Source organism: Bicyclus anynana, chromosome 7 (assembly GCF_947172395.1).
Source record: "Bicyclus anynana chromosome 7, ilBicAnyn1.1, whole genome shotgun sequence".
NCBI lineage: Eukaryota > Metazoa > Arthropoda > Insecta > Lepidoptera > Nymphalidae > Bicyclus > Bicyclus anynana.
This window is the reverse complement of record NC_069089.1, coordinates 18,225,944-18,250,320: the sequence shown is the minus strand read 5'-3', so window position 1 is coordinate 18,250,320 and position 24,377 is coordinate 18,225,944.

The window sequence follows — 24,377 nt, the reverse complement described above, 5'->3', positions numbered from 1 at the left end:
AAACATTCAGTTTGGCTATATGTGTGCGACTGAACCTACTACACATTCGGAAGGCAGATAGATAAATTGGTCTAAGATTCGGCATTAAAATATATATCCTCATTTGTTATTTATTAGTGATAAGAAATAAATGACGGATAATATTCACTGCGGCACATTGCATATAGGTTGCCAAGTTAAATTGCGGCCACACACATTTTTCATACAAGATCTAGGAAACCATGAACTAGATCAAAAGCAACTTAAAACAGTTAAATTTTTCATAAAATAAGCTTTCATAAATGCTTTCCCAAAGTGCTGGAATGCCGACCCACCAGGGGGACTGACAACATCAAGCTAGTCGCAGGGATTCGCTGGATGCAGGTGGCTCAGTATCGTGATGTTTGGAAGTCCCTACAAAAGGCCTATGTCCATCGGCTAACATGATGATGATGATGATGAAGCTTTCATTAGACATATTAGACTACTAAGTAAATGAGTTTATCAATAACATTACTCGACCGTTTATATCTGGCAGCGCCACAGTTGCAGTGTGAAAGAAGGCAAACTTTACGTTTAATAAAAAAATAATCATTTAATACTATCCGGCCGCAATTTCTATCATTTATTTCTTAAATAAATAACAGATGAGGGTATATATTTCTTACATTGAAGGTGGAAGATATTGAAGCACTCAATTTTGATAACTACGAGTATTAAGTACTAATGTTGTAAAGAACATTACTACTCGTAATATACTAATCTGACGCAAACACTATCTACCTGAGTAAAATAAAATGAAAGTCCTTAAAGTGATACCTAACTACAACTAGTAACCTTATCCAGTGTGCACATCTTGGTATATGTACTAAAATTCATCAATATCGATGCATAGTTTTAAGCACAACCATGTCTCAAATGGACTTTAGAACATGAATAAGTTATATTAGTGTTTATATTTATGTGTTCTGCTCGTAACGACGTGTTTATCGCAAATGTAACGCGATGTAGCGCACGCACCGATATCGCTACATTTGTACGCGATTTTTGGAGTATTTCGGTAATTAGATTTCATGGGCCGTGCAAATGGCGACGAATCATGCAATTACGAACCACTTCTACAATTGTACGTATTAATTGTAGACAAATAACTGTGGAACGGTTCTAAATTTGATTTATATTTTACACTACAGATTTTTGATTAAATTTTGGTTGTATTTTTTACAATCTCGTGTAAAATATAATTACAAATGTACCTAAGAATGGAAGAAAATTAACATAAATTTTCACTTCATACACGAATTTAGATTTTTATTATAACGGCTTTTTCGTAATAAAGCCAGGTTTGAGCCCGTCGTCGATCGCAATATCTGACTGTCTGTCCGTGCTTTAGCTAGACTGCTAGTGCTAGAAAGCTGTAATTTAGTCTATGTATGAACAATAAGAACGCCATCAAAGTCGTAAAATAAAATTTCTAAAAATGTTTTTTTAGAGTAACTCATTTATCCTATAGTGTGGAATATTGTTTAATAGATTATCAATTACTAGTAGAATTCCCGTAGGAATATAAAATATAGCCTATAGCCTTCCACAATAAATAAGCTATCTAATACTGAAAGATTTTTTTCAATCGGATCACTGCAGTTCCTGACATAAGCGCGTTCAAACAAACAAACAAACTCTTCAGATATAATATTAGAAGAATAATATTAGAAACTCTTTTCGAAGAAATTTTGGATAATTCATTGATCTTTTCCCGGCTTCATATCCGTGAAATAAATGGAATGAAAGCCAGCTTAGGTTTCAAGTTGAACCCTGGCCTAGCGAACAGTAAACCTTATAAATATGCAGTGCGTATAGTGTTTTGCCTACTGTGAAAATAAGGGAATAGAGTGCACCTGTTATCGCGCACACATGTATACTATTTTGCGCGTTTTTTATAATCAATCATATCGGATACCTTTACTGAAATTTATAATATTATTATCAACTAAACGGCTTCGATGAAACGACAATATCAAGCGGCATCCAGGGAGCCGCTAGAAGCAGGCCGGTCAACATCGTGGTGTTTCGAAGTTTTTACAAGATATATATAAGTTGGTTATGATGCCTAACTAAGATCTAAATGTTAAAACAAGCTTTTAATTGAATGCACACACGAGCATAGATATGAGGAGGTCAAACAACATATGCAATTATCACGGGAGAGAGATATATTTTGCCGTTAGAAATGAAACACAATTCTACTTTATCTAACTTATCATAATGTTTAGTTTGGGAATTCCTTGTATTGCTGTCTTTTGTGTTAATCAGAAGATTTTGTTTATATAAATTAAAATGATCTATTTTAACGACAAGTTAGAACTTGAGTGTAATCTCACCTAATGTTAAGTGAAGATGCAGTCTAAGATGCTCAGTAATCGGAAGTACGGTTTGTTTAGTTCACCGGGACGCTAAATCGCTTCGACTGTACTTGTTTGTCTAACCTGCTAGCTTACAATCAGGCCTCAACCAAGGCGCCATTTCCACGGATTAAAACTTATGAATATTATGTTATATTATATAAATATTATGATCTATTATCGGTTTTCCTAAACCTAAACGACCACGATCACAAATTAAATGGTTTGCCATAAAACAAGAAGAGTATTAAGTACTTCAAAAGTTTGTTTACTAATAATTACAGTTAATTACTAATTGATCTCCCATCAGTCGACGCCGATAGAGTCGTTAACACGCTCGACTCTATCACGACAATAGCCATCAGCCGTCAATTATCTCCTCAATAGAAAGCCACCAGCGTGACGAGCACAAAGCCTCGCTCGGACGGACAATCATTATCGCTATTGTATAATTATTATCAAATAAGATCTCAACGGCTCCCGGACGAGCGTCCAAATTGGGCGAAACCGAACCGACTAATTCCGTAAGACAACCGTGTACGCTAATATACTGGAAAAAATAAAATCTACAGGTAGGGTGGTAACATCTTTCCGCTACGATCATATGTACATTCAAAAAGTGACTCTATTTTGAAAGGTGTAAGGTTTTGTTTCGTTTTTGGCGAGGCGGTAACTTAGGGTGTTCGTGGTGGTTATAATTGATATCTTGGTGTATCAGAGCGCACGACGTTACACGCAAGGTGGACGCAAGGTGCGCGCCGACCGTTGCCGCCAGCCGCGACCGGCGTGACAGCGCCGTGTAACAACTGATTAGTGGAACGACATCTTGCGATCATGGAGATAGCGATGATGGACTGTCTCTGCACTTTCACTTTTTACCAATTTTGACATTACATTCTGAATTCCTTTTTTAAGCAAATTGTTTTGTAATTAAAAACTTTTGTAGTTTACTTAAAAACACACAAAATGTATTAAAGCTTCTATCTGATAAAATGTGTTTATTTTCTATTTAATTTATTTTAGTAAGTTAAAGTAATTTCCTAGTGTTTTAATAGTAGGGATGCGATAGTACCTAATGCAGTATGTCCAATATGTCCGTGTGACATGCTCTCTTTAGGGTAAGGTACCTACTGTAACTTTTAAATCTGGATAAATTTTTTTTTTCTTTCTTTCAATATTAACGATGCGGATATGTAGCCTATGTTTGACAGAGCGGCAGTTACATTTCCTTGTTTTTTTTGGCAATATAACTGCCGCTCTGTCTTAGTTTCAAAAAGTCTTAGATGAAAAGTACCAAAAGTAATGCTATGGTTAACAAGATCTCATGATCTTAAGCATGTTAAGTTCTTAAGGTGTGGCGGAATTTATAGAAAATCAATACATCTTGTGTAAAAAATCTGAAAAGATAAGAACTATGCGATTAGAAAGATGTAGCGAACACTATCCATCACGCACTTCGCTCGTGTACGTACTACATGGACGATAACCAGCACAGTTTAACTTGCAAATCGTTATCAAATTAGCCGTGTCATTAGTGTGAGTAACGACGCGCGCGCACGCGGGTATACGCGTTTCAATTATTGCGTAACTGTTGCATATCAGCGCTGTATAGTACAAGAGCTTGTGGACAATGCACTTGTGGACATTTAAACACAAGTAATACAGCGTCTTTGCCAGCTAACGATTATAACGAGCTAACGTTTCATCCGTGTTAGGTCAAATTTCTTCTACCCATACCTCTGACGGTTTTTACAGGGCATCGTACCAGAATGATAAATCGCTCGTCGTTAAGTCGATACTCTTAGGATGGATAGGATATAACTAGCCACCAGACCAGACGTGAGCCAAATTAGAAATTATAAATCCAAAACTGACCCGACCTTGAAGTCGGCCTTCTTTGTTGAACTACAGCACTACCAATTATGCCACAAATGCTCGGTCATCACTGCTCTTCAAAGCTTATCAGATCAGCGATGTTGGCAAACTTGTACGGCAGCATGCATCACCTCGGAGTGCGAAGGTACTCGTACCTACTGCCTTCCTGTCCTCGCCGTTGGCGCGGTCGATGACGAGCGCCGTCCCGATGTACTTGGTGGACAGTTAAACCTAAAATTGAATGATTGTAAATTCCAATTTTAAAAACAATTTACGATTTACCAATTAAACAACATAATATCACCGGGTCAAGGTTATCATAAATATGTTTTATTTGTCTGCTTTAACGTTTGTCTAGGCTCTTGAAGCTTAAAATATTTAATATTGATAATACATGACTCCCAACCACCCACTCCCACTGATTGTTTGCTATGTTTTACATATCCCACTATCTCTTCGACTATTAATATTGTACGATATTTAAGACGTCGGTTTTTTCACATTCTACTACATAATGTACTCGCACTCGTACTATCATTAGCATTGTTAAGTCACTCACGTAAGTACCTAAGTACATGTTTTCTTTTTGTCAGCTTATAATAATACTCGTAATGTCATAAAGTAATTTTAGAGAAATGTGTATGTTGAATACGTGATGAAGATGTCGTTATACTAATAAGGCATCATTTTTATTAAATTATACTTGTGGTGATTAATTAATGATGTGTTTAAGCGAGAGAATTTTTTGAAAAGTTAATTTAATAAAAAATGTGATAAATACCTATTATAAACACTACAACCGCATTTAACTGATCTCAATATCGTCATCAATATAAGCCGATAATACGACCCACGTCTTACCTCCTTATACGGGAGAGAATATAAGGCAGACTGAAGAACAGACACCACGCTGCTCCTATGCGGATTGGCGGGCTTACTCGTAAGGTGATATTTTTTACTACAATTAATATTATTAATAATGACCGGGACTGGCGGCTTGTCCGAGCCATGGAGGTTTAACACCACTGACATTCCAACACCGAATTGAGAAGCTTTACTGAAAATATCTTGGTTAAAAAATAGCCTCTATATTTCATATAAAAAATTCAAAATTTTCACCCGATTCAAAATTTTGACTCGTGAATCGAAGCCACATAAACTTACCACATAGGGTTGTTGATTTATCTACTTCTTGAAAAAATTTAACAATAATAAACTTTTGCTCTATTAATGACCAATTATCACTTTTTCCTTCGTTTGATCGAAGTAAGTATACTACAAAACTAGCATTGAACTGTAGAGCTTTAGGATTTGCGTCCGTCTGTTCTTTCACCATGGCTTTAGTTTAGCTTTTGAGGCTGATCATAGATTTTGCAGAAGAACTAGCATTCTAATTGGCAGTTGGCAGTTTAAATTTCTATTTATTTGAACTTTAAAGTCCATTTCCTGTTTTTCCTATTCTGTATTTGGATATGTTAACTTAATTATTAATCTACCAGCTACATACAAAACTGATAGTTTACTAATTACTTTTTACGCCAGTAAAACAATTAATGTACAAATGGCCATTAGTTGTTAAAAGCTTGTTATGTTTTTGCGCGGGCCGATGTCAAACAGTCATTTTACCCCTTTCACCAGTTCCATATAATCTACTGTAGTTTTTTTTTTGCTCATGGTAAAACAAGTTTAGCAATCATATCGTTTTGTAATAGTTTAAAAACAATCTCATTTTGAGCTTTTGGCTTCCATTTTATTAAATCTGTTAATTTTGAAACATAACACTAAGAAAAATAAGCTATGCGTACAGCATACGTAAAACAAATGCCGTACAGTTAGTTATAGTTAGTAGTTAGTGCAACTTACTGTGCACAGTAGTAGTACAACTTGCCACTTAGAAGCAACACCATGTTTCATAAGAAGCTGCTCTTGTCTACAACATACGTACGTATGTACGTAACGTATTACGCAGTATGGCTATCCAGATTTTTCTCAGTGTTAGGGACAGGGACTATTCAATATATTTTGAATAGTCCCTGTGAATTTAATGACTATAATTATAGTTTCTTGATGAGTACTGTTTACCAACAAATAAATTAGAAATGAAGGTAGAAAACGCATGTCATTTCATGAATTCATCAAGAAAGGTATATTACAGTATATTTTATAACATGTTTATGGGTTTCTGAACTGTCTGCTAGCTAAACAGCGGTGTAAGCCCAAGGTGCGTTCTTTCATGTCAACCGAAATTTATCGACGACTCGCGGACGCACGCGGCGCGCAGACTGCGTGCGTACGTTTCGTTTGGAGCTACGGCGGATTATAGCGAACAAACATTCACTATGTAATGCATATCACATAAGATAAATGTTTTAATTTCAACATTAAATAACAAATAAAAACACCACCAAGTGGTGTTTTCACAAAACCAAACTGAGATTTTTTACTGATATTTTTTTCTTAGAAGAAAGAAACGCTCATGGCCCAATCCAGTTCTTTAAGCCCGTTAATTTAGGATTCTATAATTTCTAAATTGGCTCAGGTCTGGTTTGGTTGTAGGCGTTGACCGTAGCTAGTTACCACCCTACCGGGAAAGCCGTACCGCCAAGAGTTTCGGTACGATGCCGCGCACAAAATGTCAAAGGTAGGTATGGGTAGGTCTAGGATAAACTTGTATATCTTCCAAGTGAGCTGTTTCTATCTTAAACTTCATCATCACTTAATCACATCATCACAATCAAGAGCTACCTTAACATTGTATAAAAATACATTAGAATGTATGTGTTCTCAGCAAATAAATAAATAAATAAATAAAGAAACTCTATCACCTAAGCTCAGTTAATATTGAAGTACGCAAATTAAAGTCAGCATGTAACTCATTATAACACTTCTTACTTCATTTTCTGTGCTCCTAATAATGCGTATGCAAAATCGTATGATAATTAGTTAAGGCGTGAAAGCGTAACAAAAAAATCAATTGCCGAATGTACGTAGGCATGCACGCATCATGAAATTATTTTTTGTGGTTGTATGAGTGGATTTCTGCATGAATAATAATTGTAAGCCCACTTTCCGACAGGACAACGGCTGTCGGAATAATTTAGAATAGGATTACCACGTTACCTAACCGCCTCGTCGGTGCAGTGGCTAGTTATATGGCCTCACATCACGATGTTCAGAGTTCAAATTCTCGGTTTTCGTACTAATAAATTCTCAGTAAATTATTCACGATATTGGGCAGATACGTAGTGTTGTTTACTCCGTGCTGGTTATTGACATTAACTTCTAAATAATAGTATTCGTTACAGAGTCAATTATTAAAACACCAAACCCACCAACTCGACATCCCGCATTGAAGCATGATAATGGCTGTCAGCTTTATACCCCCTCTCGTATAAAGGGCAAATCCTGAGCAGGACCACCAACTTTCCAACTCCATACTGCGACAAACAAAATTCGAACCCAGGGCTATGTGATCCGAAGCCACATAAATAATCACTGGACCAATGACTAGTCTATAGTTTCAGTTATAATTATGACATTATCGTACCGTTGTGAAGTACAGAGCTAGAGTTATGTAGGGTTAGAGACGCGGGTTTAACCCAATTTGGGCCACAAGCCAGCAGCCGGCGCGCGGCGGGTCGCGGCGAGCGAGCCGTCACTTTACATGGTAATTAGTCGCGGGTAATGGCGACAATTACCCGCGGTTATAATGTACTCGTTCTATCAAACGACACCCGCTGTGCGAGTCGAACCTGTATTTATAGAGGGTATTGAATCGGTTGTTTATTCCGGGTCCTTGTTCATGAGTTCGTTGACTTTTTCATTATATGGCCCAATATAAAGTCAGCTTAGAGTACGATAAAGATTTATTAGTGAACAAAGTCATAATTATGTATGGCTTGTAAATTTCGAGCAGGCGTGTAAACAACAAAACAAAAACAAATTTAAGAATGTTATTTTTCAAAAGTTCAAACTTATGAAAATAATCATCACAGTTATAAATAATGTTATTTAAAATTCAAAATTCATTAATTTAAGTAAGCTCAGTTTACAAGCACTTTTGAAAGGGCAGTTGACTATTTGTAAAGGTTCTACCACCGGTTCGGAAGGCAGGTTCTGCTGAAAAGAACCGGCAAGAAACTCAACAGTTGCCTTCACATAGCCACATTACCTCGCACTCGTCAACTTTAAGCATAAGGTCTTAAGCTTCGCTCGTAATTTTACCATATCCTAAAGACACAAAGACAAAACACAGCGACGCTGCTTGTCAGTAAAATAAGCTTGACAGTGTCACTTCCCCGGAAGAACTTTCTAAGAAAATGACACTGTCAAGCTAAGTGTAATCTTGATTTTCATTATTGTAGTAGTTTTCAAAAACAATAATAATTATAATGCTTTATTAGATTTGATCTGATTAGTTACAATGGAAGTACTCGTAGGCCATAGATAATTACGACATTTTTAATAGAGCACCTAAACAATTTGACCGTATTTGAGGAAACCTTCTGCTAGATCACCAAAATAGTAAAGTTGCCGAAAAAATAATGAGTATTCATACAAAACGAGTGGACAAATTTACGGTTGCGTGCCGCCGCCGGCCGCAGGTGGAACGTTGCAGATTAACACGTTTCGTGGAATTAATGGCGTCGTAAAACACTAAACACAAATTCCGCCGAGACATTACCTAATACTAACTGAACCTTTTGATTTTCCGTTCTCCTCTATTTACACACACTGCAGGATATTATGCGGGTTTCTCATCCCTATGTCGATTTTCCTAAGACCTTGTTTGCATCATCTTTTCATTTAAACTGGAATATACTTTCATGGTCTGTTTCGTTTAAATCTTAGAACTTGAGAAATTTAACACAAGACTACGTAAATAGGCATTTCTTAGAGCATCATCTTAAAAAAGTCTTGGTGAGTCTAGTGTTCAAATCATATCGAATAAGGTGAAATGAACTTATGATTTTTGTATCCATATATAATTTACGACAAATAATAATTGAAAGAAAACGCGAGTATTTAGAAACATGCCCAATATTCAAATTATAAAAAAAATATTTATTTTGTAACTTCAATATATTGTTTCAAGCCATCCGGGTAAAAGTTGGTACAGTAAGACGAGACGTCGGCTCAAGCTACAAGCATGCATTTATCTCGGCCATTTAATAAACCAGCTAAGTCACAGATAAGGCATATCTCCGAGCTATTCCATTACGTCCAAACGCCGCGATGGGCTCACGATACGTCACCTATTTACTATAACCCCCAGGTTTACGACGCTATAAACACCGGGGAGTACGTCGCGGCCGTCGCAGTAAATTCCGTGATAACACTCCGAAGGCGCCGGCCATCTGATAGCGTAACCCGTGACCCAACAGCCGAGGTTTGGATGACATGGCGACAATCGAACGTGTTAAATAGTTCGCCTCCGAAGAACAGATTCACAGGTATTACTATAAGATTAGGTATCCTCCTAGGTAGGTTCTGATAGGAAGGAGAATTTATAGCTTAATCACATCAAGCGGCTTCAGTGCAAGTTGGCACGCTTAATCATAGTCACACAGATTAATAGTGGTTTTTTTTTTATTCTTTACAAGTTTAGCCCTTGACTACAATCTCACCTGATCGTAAGTGATGATGCAGTCTAAGATGGAAGCGGGCTAACTTGTTAGGAGGGTGATGAAAATCCACACTCCTTTCGGTTTCTACACGGCATCGTACCGGAACGCTAAATCACTTGGCGGTACGTCTTTGCCGGTAGGGTGGTAACTAGCCACGGCCGAAGCCTCCCACCACCCAGACCTGGACAAATTAGGAAAATCTCAATTTGCCCAGCCGGGGATCGAACCCAGAACCTCCGTTTTGTAAATCCACCGCGCATACCACTGCGCCACGCAGGCCGTCAATGTGGTATATTAATCTGTCTGTGTTTTCTATATTTCCCTATTCATGATTATCTATCGTGAAAGGAATTAGTGGCTTTAGGATTAAAAGCAATTTCAGTAAAGATCTGTTTGTAATATTATCTAATGTAATGATGATGCTTACTATAAATTCAACTGCAATGAAGAAATGTATCGGCGGGTGTTCCCCAGGGAGGGCCACTTTACCCGCGTTTCTATCTGACGCTCTTCGATTTACACTAAACGGACGTTTGCTCGTTTATGTATTTAGGACTAACGGACGCCCGGGACTACGGTATACAAATACACTACAGCCTATTTCTGATGCATAACTATATACTTGTTGATGAAAGTTTGTGAGTACATGCAACTCCAAGGAGTTTGGACGTTAGTGATTTTCAGTAGTATTAGGTAAGTGTATATTATCAATACTTTCTTTGGGATATTATGAAGAAATCATGTCCCCTATAGCAAAATAGCTTCGTAGCAACCCTTTGCCAAAGACCCTTATGAAACTTTAATTTTAAGTTTTTAATACTTTCACCTTTTTAAAATTCACAAAAGTATTTTATTTATTCACAGCCTCGCTCACAGACTCGAACCTTGGACATCTTATCTGAAGCTGAATAATGCTATACCAACAAAGCATTCAATCCACGTGTACACAAGTATAGCCCACATCCTTAGACGTGCCCTACTAATGCCGCGGCGTTGTTAGTAGCGTCTCAACACTAATCCCCGGATTAGCTGGGCGGTCAGCTTACGCAAATACGATCCGATTGTCCCGGACCGTCCCAACTATGTCCGGGCGATGTCCGGCTGTGATTGACGTGTCTCAGTGACCGGACTCAGGGATTCGGAGACGTTTACTACGAATACTTTACAGGCAATAAGAAGGAAGTGGAATTTTAATAAGTTGGAAACCCTTTTTGTGTCATGTTGAATATATCTTAGTTGATAAAAATCTTTTATTGTTAAATCTATTTTTTTATTCTTAAAAATACATTTTTACAATAAAATGTTTTTAGCGCACACAAAGCATAATGAAGGAACGTACTCATACAGATTTAAAAACTATTCTGTTTGAAATAACTTTATATGGATTAATTTATATTACTTTTAAATAATTAAAAATAATAATTAGTTAACGTTAGAAATGGACTTTAATACAATCAAATTATAACTAACAAACTCAGTAAAATTTCGCAGCAAGTAACCTACTTTCAATTTAAAGACAAATAAGAATCGCTGTCATACTTAATATGCCTGATTAGTGATCATTATTTATGCCTATAGCAATTTTAAATTTTAGCACTTCTATATGACCCCGGTAGGAAACCGTACGTGATTAGCACAGAACTAGATCCCGTTCCCGCTTGCGAAATTAATTTCGAGTTGCAGTCTTCGCATTCAGAAGTAGGTCGGTGGAAATAAGACGTAATATGATAATATATTCCATCGCATACATTAGCGAATACTACATATAGTTGGTGCTAACGGCCACAAAACGTACGTCGATGTTTGTTCGGCGTATTTGCGCAGAGGTGCGGGGTGCGGGGGGTGCGGGGGTGCGGGGCGCCGCAATCAGGGGATGGAATTTGTTTTATTTATTGTCCAAGACGCTGATTTGAGAATCGTGTTTGCCTTTCATATTGGTAAAGGGTTCTTTTTATTTGAATACGGTTTTCCTTTGATTTTAAATTTTGCTGGAAAATGTGAACATTTCAAAATGTTCTGTAACGCTTGAACATGGTAATTTCAACACTTTGGTTTATAAATTAAATTGATGCATGCGGCTACGTTAAGAGGCAGTTGTCCTCGGAGTGCCCTGGAAAAAACAGACGAAATAGAATATTTTATTTTATGTCTAATACACCTATTTTATGACATGGTAGACGATTTTTAGTTTCGACTTTTTCAGATGCAATACAAAATATCAATAATTTGCGCATTGTCTATGCCTATAGATAATCTAGCACTGATTCGATACAAAATAACTGACAAATGGGTTATTTCCGATCTCAACAACCAATGTACATGGGGTCTGAAGTTCCGAGAGAGCCGGCGGCCTGTCATAGCTCCGAAACAACACGCCCTAACCCTACACATTCCGATCGAGATGACACGCGGCCCCTCGCGCTCTTAAGATGTTCAGAATTTTTGCAAGACAGATAGCAGCTGACCGACGTGACATATGGTCGATGCGTGTGATAGTCCAGGAGCCTGTGGTATCTGTTAGAGACACTATCATAAGCCTATTTAAATGGCCTCTCTCCTTACAAAAGACATAATTTTAAGCCTAGACCCGTAGATTTAGATGCGGGTCTAAGCTACCGATTATAATCACCAGAATCGACGGCTTTACATGCTCTTTGAGGCAAAGTAACACCATCAATTTCTCAACTGCTACTGAGAATTTCTTGGAAAAAAGAAAAGCTCTACATTACGTAGCCTCCGCAAACCCTCCTAAGCATTGGTGACATACTTGATAGAAATCCCGAGTTAATGAAAAAAAATACCATATTTTCTATTTTCTTTGTCAAGTTCGGAGCTATTATACTCGTATAAGAAAATCTTCTAACTAACCCTTTTAAATTTAGTTTCGTTCTAGATTAAAGAATTTACTAGTTTAGTGGTACATAAAGGTTACTGAGATTAATCGGTAAGTAAATGCGTCGTCAAAAAGCTAGCTAGACAAGTCAGTCAATGTATAAAAACAAAAGCAAAACACACACGTAATTAACTGGCGGCTCAAATTCCCCACTAGCTCTTGTCCGCACGGGGGCAGGTCTCATATAGTGCGCGGAATTCCCAGTTTTCCGGGGACGGTCAATGATTTACGGGGACAAAAGTTTCAGGACTAGTCTCTTTATGACCCCTATTTATGGTCGTGTTTAAAGTTGGCCGCGGTCCGTGATATATTTTATTGTAAGAGAGCTCTCGCGTATTGTTTTCAATAAAGTTTCGGTGTTTTGTCAGTGTGTAGCTAAAGTTAACCAATATATTAAATTTAAATTTTATATAGTTTTTATACAGCTTTTAACTTCGAGTAGGTTTTATACTTTCACGTTTTTGGGGAAAACTGCAGATTACTTATTTTGAAATATATTTATTTCACTTTACTGATTTGCCTGGCCATCCTGCAATCACACATAGTGGTCCTACCAGAGCAATTCTAAAGTAGGTAGAAAAAAAATTATATTTACAGTTAATGAAATAAATATATATAGTTTTCCACTTATTTAATTTATCTTAATAGAGGTTTTTCAGCAAAAAAGTCTGTTATTACTAAACATGCTTAAGACCCCTCTTGAACATTAAGAGGGGTCTTAAGCATGTTTAGTGACTTTGAATGTAATACTTTTAAAACGTATCCTGTAGATAAAGACAGTACTACATGTAGCGCCCTCCTCACTTCAATGATTTGTTTGAATAGAATTAGCATCATTATCCTTTTAACAACCGCAACTTAACCGCAACTTTGCGGTGTTGTTTGCGGTCGGCGCGTTTAGTGTTATCGCCGCTACTTGTCCACTTGAGCGATAACTATTGTTCAAGTCTTTTAACACTTTTAAAACGATTTACAAAAACAACTTACCTGTGGTGTGTGATTATTTAATGTTCCTCAAAGTCAAAATGAAATTTTGCGTATCCTGTACGAACTCGTTTTGAATCGCAAATACATTTTGTTATTATTTTTCAGTTATTCAATAATTAGGAATAATGAATTCGCACATTTAAAATTAAAGCCAAATTCCAGACACCCGTATTTTAAAAAGAGTCAACAACAGAATCTTATTAAAAAAATAGTATTAATTATTTTGTTTTTAATAACAAGCTTTTAAATTATGTGACTATTCCTCAGAATAACTTCACGGTATTTAAGAAAAATCAAGAAAACTCCTACGACTTATAATATTTTTGATTTGGAACAAGATGCAGCTTTGTAGTTTTTAATGTAGTCCACAATATTAACAGCTAAAAACTTTATTGTAGACTTTATCTTAAATTGGTTACGTTTGAAACTTTATAGCTTTTGTTTTAGATTGAGCGACACAATAATTAATAATAATACCTATGTGTAACACACAATAGTTCATTTGCTGCTTGCCGCAAACCACAATCAATGTACGATATACACTTCTATAACATACGAAATTTTAACATACCAACTTTTTGCACCTATTTGCCCCATGTACCGTGTCTAATAAGGCAAGAGCTAAGCAGTGCAGTTGCTATTTTGCACTATTAATATCTCGATTTTGCAAAACTTGATATTTTTAACTAACGAAACGAACTATAACTAGATATATGCTAGAAACTTAATTTCATTATAATCAATACTTGCTTGTCAACCTAATGAAGTATAAACGTTGTTCAAATAAAAATAAAGGAGTAACAAAATGGATTTTTCCAACCCTTAAATACAAATGGGCTCCTTAATGGTCATCTGTCTTATTTTCCATACGAGCGGTATCCGCCGTGGCCGCCCAGCGGATGTCACTGTGTCCGCCCTTCGTTGTGGCCACAGAACTGGAGGAATACATTTTACTGTTACTTGTTTTGTGGTAGGTTTTAGTAAACTGTCAGCTGTAGTTGATTACTGTAGCTATAACTTACTTACATAAGTTTTGCTTAAGTCGACTTATTTTATAACCACTTTTGAAGATTTTTTTTTATTTATAAATTACTACCGGTTCGGAAGGCAAGCTGAAAAGAACTGACAATTGACTCAATAATTGCTCTTGCACAATTATCATTCTTTACAATATTTATTATTACATAGAATAGTTAATTTTATTTAAGTCCTCCGAGCATTTTGTCGTTAATAAACTAATCAATTTGTATAATAAATTCGGTGTAATATATGTGTTTAAACTCATTGGACCCACCACATTTTAATACAAGTTCGCAGGCTAAAGACGTTACTTGTTGAATGGTAAGTATAGTTTACCAAGCTATTCGTAGTTATCGCGAAATCCGCGTTCCCTATGGCCCAGCTGCGGCTATCTGCGGCCGGACAGCGTTTTATTCCTCTCGTGTGATTTATCTGCGCCGCAGCCACAGTGGCCGCACCGGCCGCAGTCCGGGAAACAATTACCCGTTAGAAAGCGTTCCATCATTCGACACCGAATCGTTCAAGTATCATGCTTATGTAGATAGATTGATCAATAGAGATTTCATTATTTTCTTGTACAATGTTAAAACCAATACAATGTTTTGCTATTCCTAAATCCTTCATATAGAATGTATCGCTTAATTTTCCTTTTATTTTATGTGAGGTATCCTCATTATTGAAAAAGAATAGTATGTCATCTACATACACTGCTATGAAAAGCATATCATTTTCACTCAAAATATGGTGGTAAACACATGGATCTATGTTTGATCGAGTCATTCCAATATTTAACAAAATACTATTTAATTTTTTATTCCATTGTCTGCTGGCTTGTTTAAGCCCATATATTGACTTGTTTAATTTACATACTTTATTTTGATCTTCATAGCCAGGTGGTAAGGACATGTAAATTTCTTCATCAATTTCACCTTGTAAGAATGCAGTGACGGCATCCATTTGATGTATTTTAAGCCCATATTTGGCAGCAAGACCAATTAAATATCTTATAGATGTATAACGTACAACTGGGGCGTATACCTCATTGTAATCTATGCCTTTGACTTGTTTGTATCCTTTAATCACCAACCTAGCTTTATAGCGAGTAATAGACCCATTTCCATCCATCTTAGTTTTAAAAACCCATCTGCTGGGAATTACTGATTTTCCTTCTGGTAAGTCAACCTGTGTCCACGTATTATTCTTTATTAATGACTGATATTCTTCATGCATAGCTCTCTTCCATTCATCAGCTTTTTCGCTGTGAAGAGCTTCTTGAAGACTTTGTGGATCATTATTCAATAAATTCATTGTTGACTCAACATTTTGACACATTAGTGATGAGGGACTCTGATTAACATCATCATTGCGGCGTCTTCTTCTCTGCTGCAATGGTCTAAGATTAGGTACCACTGGGGAGTCAAGTGACTCGTCAGGTATGTATGTCTCATCATTAACATTTTCGAATTGATCAGAATCATCTGAAAGAAAAATACTCTGAGAAGCATCCTGTGTTTCATTAATGTTTTTTTCCACAGATTCTTCAGGTTCATCACTTAAGGGTAAGTAAATATTTTCTTTTTTTATTACTTCATTATAACTTTCCTTTTTATTTTCTTCTAATTCTAAGTTATGTCTACTAATTTCATTTTCTTTTTCAGGTAAATTATCTATTTTATTTCTTTTAATTGAAGCTTCAAGGAATACAACATCTCTACTAATAACTGCCTTTTTTGTTTCAGGATCTATGAAACGGTAGCCTTTTGTACAGTCGCTATAACCAACAAATATTAACTTACGTGACTTTACATCAAGCTTAGTTCTGTTTTGTTTAGGGATAAGCACCATTGCAGAACATCCAAATATTCTCATGTGACTGAGATTTGGTTTTTTGCCAGTCCAAACTTCATGAGGCGTCGCATCAGATAAGGTACAGGTGGGAGAGCGGTTCACAATGTATGCAGCTGTAGCAACCGCTTCTGCCCAATATGTGACCTGTATTGAATCGGTGCTGCCATCCTTTGTTTTTACCTTGATACATACATTACCGCAGCATTCAACCTTCAATAATTTGTTGTTAGCTATTCTTATAGTTGGTACAGATGAAGGAGTGACATCAGTGAGCCAGTCTCGGTGCATGGTCATATGCATAGATGCCCCTGAGTCAACATGCCAAAGATTGTAGTCATTTGTCGTACAAGCTGAAAAAGCTGCAACATATCCTGTATTTTTATCTGTTTTTTTAATATTTGTCTTTTTATGCCAGCAATTTTTACTGAGATGGCCGTACTTATTACAAGAAAAGCATCTAGGACCTTTCTTATCACTTTTGGGTTTGTTTGCATAAAGAGCGGTAGTGTCTGAAACTTTCACTTCTTGAAGTAGTTTATTTTTAACTAGATCAGCACTAATCTTCATGCCAGAACTTTCTAAGCCCATGATCATGGGCCTGTACACCTCCGGCAACCCTGCCAGCATCAAAGTGCCCAACCACTCATCATCAACATGGAAATTGATATTTCTCAACTTGTGCGCGGCTGTCATGATCTTGTTTACATAATCTTCAACGGATAAACTATTTTCTAAGTTGGTATTAATGAGTTCTTTTAATAAGCCAACCTTACGAGTTAACCCACTATCTTCAAATGCCTTTGCCAATCTTTCCCACACCTGTTTTGCATTTTGAGCATCTTGAATATGTACATACAAAATAGGGTCAATCAGTAATATTAATTTTGACTTAGCTTTTATGTCCAGTTTCATGGAATCAGGCTCGGAGCTCACCGGTTCTTTTAAAATGCAATTATATAAATCCTCGTGTTGCAAGTACGCCTTCACTGCGAAGCTCCAGCTAGACCAGTTGTCTCGACCCATCAACTTTTCAATAGATAGCATTCCAGTATTTGCAGACATATTAATGTATTTCTATGTAAATTGCTGAAAAAAGAAATCACTCGCGGCGCGGTAACTACGGTTGAGGTTATGCACGCGGTTTTACTTTTACCGAAAAACTTCGTAATTATTACTTTATATGCAAAAATAACTTTATCCGGCGGGTACGGTATTGCCCATAACCTGATAGATTGAAAGTCTTTATAGTTTATAGTTTTAAATAGTTTATTGAGAATAATTATAGTACGTAAACGTCTGACAGAGCACAGTTCAAGAGAAGAAGAGACCGATCACAGAGAACAGTTAACATAGACAATAAACTAGTGATTGTTAAGCGGCCACACTATCAACATGATAGATTGAAAGGCTTTATAGTTTATAGTTTTAAATAGTTTATTGAGAATAATTATAGTACGTAAACGTCTGACAGAGCACAGTTCAAGAGAAGAAGAGACCGATCACAGAGAACAGTTAACATAGACAATAAACTAGTGATTGTTAAGCGGCCACACTATCAACATCCTCTCCTGGACGCGTACACTTCGGAATCAATCCCATAGCTGCTGCAAAAAGCTCATGCTTCGGCCGATGCAGACCCTTGGTTAGACTGTCTGCGACCATGTCTCCAGTGCATCTATATTGTATTGCGACTTGCTTGGCTGCAATCTTCTCCCGTACAAAGTGGTAACGGATGTCTATGTGTTTACTTCGGGCATGGTAGACAGCATTTCCTGAAAGACTAATCGCGCTTTGATTATCACAGTAAAGAGTTATTGGTGTACCTTTGAGGTCAGGCTGAAACTCGTCTGCCAGCTGTTTCAACCAAAGAGCTTCCTGTATAGTTGATGCCAAAGCCATATATTCTGCCTCACTCGTTGAAAGTGCTATAGTTTGTTGTTTTTTGGAGTTCCAACTTATTGCAGCTCCCTGAAATAAAAATATATACCCAGTGCAAGATCTTCTGTCTTCAATATCATTTGCCCAATCTGAGTCACTATAGCCTGAAATATATCCATCAGCATTCTTCTTATAAATTAATTTCATATGTATTGTAGCTTTCAAGTACCTCATTACTCGTTTCAGAGCTGCCCAATGTTCTTTAGTAGGTTGACTATTGTATCTACTCAAAGAATTCACAATGTAAGTAATATCTGGGCGAGTGCCCTGTGATAGGTATAATAAGCAGCCAATTATTTCTTGATATGGAATATTATTTAAAATTTCTTCTTGACTTTCAGCCTTCTTTAACTTAACATTGGCATCAGCTGGTGTCCACATTGGTTTACAGTGAATCATTCCAAATCGTTCAAGTATCATGCTTATGTAGATAGATTGATCAATAGAGATTTCATTATTTTCTTGTACAATGTTAAAACCAATACAATGTTTTGCTATTCCTAAATCCTTCATATAGAATGTATCGCTTAATTTTCCTTTTATTTTATGTGAGGTATCCTCATTATTGAAAAAGAATAGTATGTCATCTACATACACTGCTATGAAAAGCATATCATTTTCACTCAAAATATGGTGGTAAACACATGGATCTATGTTTGATCGAGTCATTCCAATATTTAACAAAATACTATTTAATTTTTTATTCCATTGTCTGCTGGCTTGTTTAAGCCCATATATTGACTTGTTTAATTTACATACTTTATTTTGATCTTCATAGCCAGGTGGTAAGGACATGTAAATTTCTTCATCAATTTCACCTTGTAAGAATGCAGTGACGGCATCCATTTGATGTATTTTAAGCCCATATTTGGCAGCAAGACCAATTAAATATCTTATAGATGTATAACGTACAACTGGGGCGTATACCTCATTGTAATCTATGCCTTTGACTTGTTTGTATCCTTTAATCACCAACCTAGCTTTATAGCGAGTAATAGACCCATTTCCATCCATCTTAGTTTTAAAAACCCATCTGCTGGGAATTACTGATTTTCCTTCTGGTAAGTCAACCTGTGTCCACGTATTATTCTTTATTAATGACTGATATTCTTCATGCATAGCTCTCTTCCATTCATCAGCTTTTTCGCTGTGAAGAGCTTCTTGAAGACTTTGTGGATCATTATTCAATAAATTCATTGTTGACTCAACATTTTGACACATTAGTGATGAGGGACTCTGATTAACATCATCATTGCGGCGTCTTCTTCTCTGCTGCAATGGTCTAAGATTAGGTACCACTGGGGAGTCAAGTGACTCGTCAGGTATGTATGTCTCATCATTAACATTTTCGAATTGATCAGAATCATCTGAAAGAAAAATACTCTGAGAAGCATCCTGTGTTTCATTAATGTTTTTTTCCACAGATTCTTCAGGTTCATCACTTAAGGGTAAGTAAATATTTTCTTTTTTTATTACTTCATTATAACTTTCCTTTTTATTTTCTTCTAATTCTAAGTTATGTCTACTAATTTCATTTTCTTTTTCAGGTAAATTATCTATTTTATTTCTTTTAATTGAAGCTTCAAGGAATACAACATCTCTACTAATAACTGCCTTTTTTGTTTCAGGATCTATGAAACGGTAGCCTTTTGTACAGTCGCTATAACCAACAAATATTAACTTACGTGACTTTACATCAAGCTTAGTTCTGTTTTGTTTAGGGATAAGCACCATTGCAGAACATCCAAATATTCTCATGTGACTGAGATTTGGTTTTTTGCCAGTCCAAACTTCATGAGGCGTCGCATCAGATAAGGTACAGGTGGGAGAGCGGTTCACAATGTATGCAGCTGTAGCAACCGCTTCTGCCCAATATGTGACCTGTATTGAATCGGTGCTGCCATCCTTTGTTTTTACCTTGATACATACATTACCGCAGCATTCAACCTTCAATAATTTGTTGTTAGCTATTCTTATAGTTGGTACAGATGAAGGAGTGACATCAGTGAGCCAGTCTCGGTGCATGGTCATATGCATAGATGCCCCTGAGTCAACATGCCAAAGATTGTAGTCATTTGTCGTACAAGCTGAAAAAGCTGCAACATATCCTGTATTTTTATCTGTTTTTTTAATATTTGTCTTTTTATGCCAGCAATTTTTACTGAGATGGCCGTACTTATTACAAGAAAAGCATCTAGGACCTTTCTTATCACTTTTGGGTTTGTTTGCATAAAGAGCGGTAGTGTCTGAAACTTTCACTTCTTGAAGTAGTTTATTTTTAACTAGATCAGCACTAATCTTCATGCCAGAACTTTCTAAGCCCATGATCATGGGCCTGTACACCTCCGGCAACCCTGCCAGCATCAAAGTGCCCAACCACTCATCATCAACATGGAAATTGATATTTCTCAACTTGTGCGCGGCTGTCATGATCTTGTTTACATAATCTTCAACGGATAAACTATTTTCTAAGTTGGTATTAATGAGTTCTTTTAATAAGCCAACCTTACGAGTTAACCCACTATCTTCAAATGCCTTTGCCAATCTTTCCCACACCTGTTTTGCATTTTGAGCATCTTGAATATGTACATACAAAATAGGGTCAATCAGTAATATTAATTTTGACTTAGCTTTTATGTCCAGTTTCATGGAATCAGGCTCGGAGCTCACCGGTTCTTTTAAAATGCAATTATATAAATCCTCGTGTTGCAAGTACGCCTTCACTGCGAAGCTCCAGCTAGACCAGTTGTCTCGACCCATCAACTTTTCAATAGATAGCATTCCAGTATTTGCAGACATATTAATGTATTTCTATGTAAATTGCTGAAAAAAGAAATCACTCGCGGCGCGGTAACTACGGTTGAGGTTATGCACGCGGTTTTACTTTTACCGAAAAACTTCGTAATTATTACTTTATATGCAAAAATAACTTTATCCGGCGGGTACGGTATTGCCCATAACCTGATAGATTGAAAGGCTTTATAGTTTATAGTTTTAAATAGTTTATTGAGAATAATTATAGTACGTAAACGTCTGACAGAGCACAGTTCAAGAGAAGAAGAGACCGATCACAGAGAACAGTTAACATAGACAATAAACTAGTGATTGTTAAGCGGCCACACTATCAACAGGTAGGTTTTAGTAAACTGTCAGCTGTAGTTGATTACTGTAGCTATAACTTACTTACATAAGTTTTGCTTAAGTCGACTTATTTTATAACCACTTTTGAAGATTTTTTTTTATTTATAAATTACTACCGGTTCGGAAGGCAAGCTGAAAAGAACTGACAATTGACTCAATAATTGCTCTTGCACAATTATCATTCTTTACAATATTTATTATTACATAGAATAGTTAATTTTATTTAAGTCCTCCGAGCATTTTGTCGTTAATAAACTAATCAATTTGTATAATAAATTCGGTGTAATATATGTGTTTAAACTCATTGGACCCACCACATTTTAATACAAGTTCGCAGGCTAAAGACGTTACTTGTTGAATGGTAAGTATAGTTTACCAAGCTATTCGTAGTTATCGCGAAATCCGCGTTCCCTATGGCCCAGCTGCGGCTATCTGCGGCCGGACAGCGTTTTATTCCTCTCGTGTGATTTATCTGCGCCGCAGCCGCAGTGGCCGCACCGGCCGCAGTCCGGGAAACAATTACCCGTTAGAAAGCGTTCCATCATTCGACACCGATTCTTTTATCGGTGGGCGGGAGACCCGGAGAAAACACATTGATTTCCGTTTGACAGTATCTCTTTCGACGGACATCTGTCTTACAGGACTTTTTGCGAGCTAAGTACTCCTGTCCTGTTACTAGAGTGATTATGGTTTGTGCTGGAATAAAATGCTTTGGTTGAAACAAAGTATTATTTTTTCATTTTATTAATTATTTACTAATAAATGTAAGGGTAGTATGCAATTCAGAAGTTATGTTCAAGTATAATAATAATATTATTTTTATGGAAAAAAGGAATTTGAATTAACTGAACACAAATAAGGAGATATTAAATTATATGAAATATTAAACTAACTTCCACTATTGCGATGCGCAGGAGATATCTTGGGCAAAATAGGCCAAAGCAACACTTCCAAAAATGTTTTCATAGTGCGTGTGTATTAAAATATGATGATATTGATGTACATGATTCACTATAAAATATACGAATCATCTGGATGTGAATACCTACTGGAACACGAGGTAAACAGAAGAGCATAAAAACGGCTATTGATTATTTTAATTTTGATCTGATCAGATGTCTGTTTTAATAATTAGGATGCGCCTAGCGAAGTATGCTTTCATACGTTTACCAAGATCTTCAGCTAGTGATATTGTTATGAGACAAGTACCTACCTATAAGAAAGTATTACCCAAGCACGGTGCTGGTTGACAAATCAACAGTCGCATCACGGCGCGTGGGCGGCGTGACTCAAGCGTGCAACACAATGGGCATTGTGGCGCGGCGTATTGTTTCACACTTTCTACCGCCGCGTACGTACGACTGCTGCCGGTTGCGCGGCGCTGGCGTGACGCCCGTGGGCGGCGCTGGAGACGCTCGCTACCTACGTTACAGGGTGAAGCCACTGGCTAAAGGTACTAGACAGTCCAATCTGTAATCTTTACTGTTGTCATTTTATAAAAGCTCAGTTTGTCAGCTCAGAATCCTACCATAAACCAGTAAGCACGGTAGCCAATTTTAGAGTTTGGACCGTGGTGGCTTTGGGAGATAGCAGGTTTTAAGGATCCAGACCCTCAACCGTCAAGCTTTCTGTCACTAATCGAGGCAACGGGCCGAGATAGGTAGGAAAAGTTTGTGTATTTCATACATACGTATGTATTGTGTGTTTGCTTTTGATGTAATGATTTTGAAAGGGGAAGGGGTGGAATGCTGTATGAAAGCCTGTTCCTTAAATTCGAATGGATTTCCACGCGGTCGAAGACGCGGGCGTCTACTGGTTAATATTACAAATGAAAAATCTATGTGTAAGCTAGTAGATAAGCGTTTGCCTCGTTGATTCAGTGATTAGCCGAAGTGGTTTTGATGTTTGGGTTCGGTACCCAGCTCGTATTAATTCAGAACACCATATTTTTCAACTAAAGCAAGTCCATTGCTTTGCTATACCTTAGAGTATAGGAGATTTGAATCTAATACTAAATACCTGCTAGCAAAATACAATGTATGCCAAGCGATTTAGCGGTCTAATATAACGCCAACGTAGATACCATTTTATGCGAAATTTGGGATTAAAGAAATTGTCAAGTAGCAAGCTAACATCAGACTACATCTTCACTGACCATCAAGAAGAAGCCGCAGTTAAGCGTTAACGTCTCAATAGATAAATAAAACAAATCAGAAATTCGTATGTCCGTATAGGAGAAAATTTCAACACGTGTTATGAAAAACTTCTACAACAAATCCTGTCAGTGGAAAATTTGTGAAGTGTTATCATTGTCAATACTGTTGGAAATATCACCGCGTATTTGTTACGAGTATAATTTCTAACGTCAGATTCAGTAAACACGCCGTCATGACTATGCATGAGCTCACGTGGACGGCGAGCGGCCGAGAGCCCACGCAAGCGCGTGTCGCTATAATAATACTATCCCGAATAACGACCGATATCCGACCAAAAACATGACTCCATTATAATCGTGACGCAAATTGTATTTTACTCGCTGTTGCCAACGACTTGATTCGGAATTTCCTTTCTGACCTAATTAATTATTGTATCTTTGAATGCTCCACTAGAGGTCTAGTTTTCCCTCTTCATAGAAAGGAGATTTGAAACTTGGACACTGAGGATAAA